Source organism: Denticeps clupeoides, chromosome 19 (assembly GCF_900700375.1).
Source record: "Denticeps clupeoides chromosome 19, fDenClu1.1, whole genome shotgun sequence".
Lineage (NCBI taxonomy): Eukaryota > Metazoa > Chordata > Actinopteri > Clupeiformes > Denticipitidae > Denticeps > Denticeps clupeoides.
Window position 1 is genome coordinate 4,813,508 of NC_041725.1, and position 3,782 is coordinate 4,817,289.

The 3,782-nt window shown below is 48.6% G+C and overlaps 1 pseudogene; it reads right to left on the minus strand.

Moving 5' to 3' along the window:
• Positions 1–567: 567 nt before the first annotated feature.
• LOC114769607 (nuclease-sensitive element-binding protein 1 pseudogene) lies at positions 568–1,635 on the minus strand (annotated as a pseudogene).
• Positions 1,636–3,782: the final 2,147 nt, after the last annotated feature.

The following is a 3,782-nucleotide window of genomic DNA, read 5'->3' on the forward strand; positions in this document are numbered from 1 at the left end:
AACATTCACAGTACCAACATGGATATTACCAGGGGAAGGGTTAACAAAACAAGTAAAATTGTTACGAGCTACTTCAGCATCAAAAACAGGGGGAACATCACTTTTTTCCTACAGGAAAATGGAGATCCCAAAAAGAGCAAAAAGAATCAAGGTTATCTTCAGTCATAAGTTGGATAAGACAGGTAAAATTCAGTTCAGGTGGAGTGGGGACAATCTTCAACAATGGGCGAGGTCCTAAACATACAATGCAAGTGGCCAAGTTATATATATATATTTTTTAAACTCTCAAAACAGACCAAATATCAAATTATTTTTCCCTTTAAAAACCATTTGGTGTAAAAAACTTAAGACTGATTTAGAAAAATATCTGCCGTTTCCCCAAAATGTTTAACTGTCACATAAAAATAATGGAGAAGAACCGGTCTGCATAGATTCTGCAGGCAATTGGTGGCGATCTGGTCAAATGCATGTTGCAAGCTTAGACGATTGTCAAGTCAAATCTGTTTCTTATTGCTCAGATCTTTGATGTTTCTTCTTGTTGACTTTACCGGACGGACGATGGTAGAGATGGTAAGCCGGTGTTTACTCAGCCCCGCCCTGCTCAGCCTCAGGAGCGGACGTTTTCTCAGCGGATGTTTCGGCTGTCTTGCTCTCTTTGCCATCCTGAGGTTCGGTGGTCTGGGCGGTACTTGATGTTGCGTCTGTAGCGCCGCTGGCGGGGCTCCTGGTACTGGTTGCCTTCGCCCTGGTTCTCTTTGTCTTCCTCGCCTTCCCTCACCAGTCTGGGACGTGGGGGACTCCTTGGTCTGAAGCCTCGGTAGTAGTTCTGCCTCATTGGTTTGCTCTGGTCTGGACCACCCTGGTTGTCACTACCTTCAGTTCCTTCTGTCATTTCCCTTCGTGGTGCGCTGGTATATGGGGGGCGGCGGCCATAGTGTCGGCGGACGAAGTACGGTAGATAGCGCCGCCTGCCAGGGAACAAAGTTCTGCGTTGCTGTGGCTGTGCGACCCCCTCAGGAACAATCTCCTGGCTCTCTCTCTTCTCCCGCCCCTCGCTCTGGTAGTTATCCTGGTAGTCGCGCGGGGGTCCCCTCCTTCGTGGGTACCGCCTGTAGCGGTTCCGGTCAGCAGCGTATTTGCTGACCTGGACAGGGACCCCCCCTGGACCGGTGACATTGGCCGCCTCGGCACCCTTCTCCCCTTCAACGACATCAAACTCCACAGTCTCACCGTCCCCAACACTGCGGAGGTATTTTCTTGGGTTGTTTTTCTTTATGGCAGTCTGGTGTACAAAAACGTCTTCTTTTGTGTCATTCCTGTTGATGAAACCGTAGCCGTTGCGTACGTTGAACCACTTCACTGTCCCCAGGACCTTTGTTGGAATGTGTGTGAGTGTGTCTGTGTGGGTGTGCATGACCTTGGTTGGAACCTCCTTCAGGGCTGCAGCTGCACCTTCGTTTGGAGCTCCGCCCCGCTTCACCCGTCATTCTGTTTGGGATTGTTCATGGTGGGTGTGTTCTCCTCTGTGTCCACGTCTCTCGCCATAGGGAACATCACGTCCTCTGCTCCATCCTCTTTCTTCATTGGGACATTCTTGTAACCAATGTCCGCTTTGGCCGCAGTTGAAGCACCCATCCGGTTGTTCCTCGCTTCGTGGTCTCCACTGTCCTCTCCCTCTTTTGGTGCAGTCTCGTGCCCAGTGTCCCCTTTGGTTACACCTGAAGCACACATCCGGTCCGCGATATGAAGTGGAGTTGGCAGCAGCATGCTGCAACAGAGCTAGTTGTGCCCTGTGGGTTGAATCTTTGTTTTTGTTGTCTTCTTTGATCCTCGCTTCCGCCTGTCTGGCCTGGGCGTGGCGCGCATGGCGCAGAACTTCAGCGAGACGCACTGTAGCATCTGCCCACATGATGCAGGAAGTCTTTGTTGCTTCACTGAGGGGGGGGAGAAGGCCATCAATGAAGGTAATTTTCAGGAGCGCTTCGTACGGTGTCATACCTTGTCCAGGGTAATCATGGGGGCGAGCAAGGCCGCTGTGGTCATCAAACACAACTTGGAGTCGAATCAAAAAATCTTCTGCTGACTCCAAAGGCTGCTGAGCACACGTGCTGATTTTAGAAAGGTCACAGGCAGTAGGAAAGTTGCCAGCGATCGCGGTCACAAGTCCTTCAGCCCAACATCTGTAATCTGCATCTCCCCGCACTGCACCAACGTCGTTTCGATCAGCAGTTGCCCAACCAGGGGTGCAGGGCTGATGATGGGCAGTGAAATGTTCACGTAGCTGACCATACTGCGCAGGGGTCATGTGCCTTAGCAGGACTCGGGCCATTTCGGTGGATGTCGGTGTGAATTCTCTGATGAAATCATTCACGGCTCTGGACAGGGCCGCACCCCCTCGATCTGCATTTGGGAGGTGCTTAGAAGAGTTCAGAAGGTCTTCCGTTGTCCATGGTCTGTATACAAACGCAGGCCATGTTGCAGTTGAGGGTCCTGATGGTTCAGATGATGCGGTGGCAGACCAGGTCTTGGGTGGAGAATATGGGACGGCTGCTCTGGTGGTGGTTTTTCCCTCTGAAGTTGAAGCAGTGACGCCATCATGCTGTGGTGGTTTCTGCTGTTCTTGTAACAGTTCCTCCAGCAGGATTTGCTGCTGTTCCAGTGGGGGTTGCTGTTGGGGGTGGGACGGAGGGGTGGAGTCCAAACTCAGGTCGACCCGCGCGCCCTGTAATGACGGATACAACGAGGCAGGTGCAGCATCAGAGAATTTTTTTTTGGTATCAAGGTTCAGCGTGGTGTCCCCTTCTGTTTTCTTTCCCACAGTCAGCGCGGTCAGAGCGTTCTGGGTGTTTTGTCTGTCTTTCCGGTCGCTCTCTGCTTCCCATATTTTAAAACAGTCTTCCATTATAAGCATTTTACGAATTACTTTACTTTTAACTTTTTTTGACTGCAGTATTTTTCGCCTGCTGCCCTCTAGCCCCTCCTTCAGCATTTTTAGCTGAGTTTGACTAAGAGACCCACCCGCAGGAAAACCATAATTTTCTTGCCAGTCCACCAGATGATTACACACATCATCACCATATTTCTGTTTCATCTGTATCATTAACTTAGTTTCGGGACTAATAGGAGTGTCACTTTTCCCACTTTTATTTCCCATTTTTTTTTTTTTTTTACGCACACAGCTTTCTCGAGTTTGGGAATTCACAGCCTAACGAAAACAACTGCTCTTACTAAGAGACCTCACAGATAAATAATGGCTCACAATTCTACCCGTTTCACGTTTTCCTTTTTATTTTTTATCTTGTAAAGAAGGCTCACACTTTTATTTCACACTGGATCTCCAAGATCCTTTACTCAGAGGACTTTAACCTCTATTATCCTACACTGGATCTCCAAGATCCTTTATTCGGAGGACTTTAACCTCTATTATCCCACAATGGATCTCCAAGATCCTTTACTCAGAGGACTTTAACCTCTAATATCCTACACTGGATCTCCAAGATCCTTTACTCAGAGGACTTTAACCTCTAATATCCTACACTGGATCTCCAAGATCCTTTACTCAGAGGACTTTAACCTCTATTATCCCACAATGGATCTCCAAGATCCTTTACTCAGAGGACTTTAACCTCTAATATCCTACACTGGATCTCCAAGATCCTTTATTCGGAGGACTTTAACCTCTATTATCCCACACTGGATCTCCAAGATCCTTTACTCAGAGGACTTTAACCTCTATTATCCCACACTGGATCTCCAAGATCCTTTACTCAGAGGACTTTAAC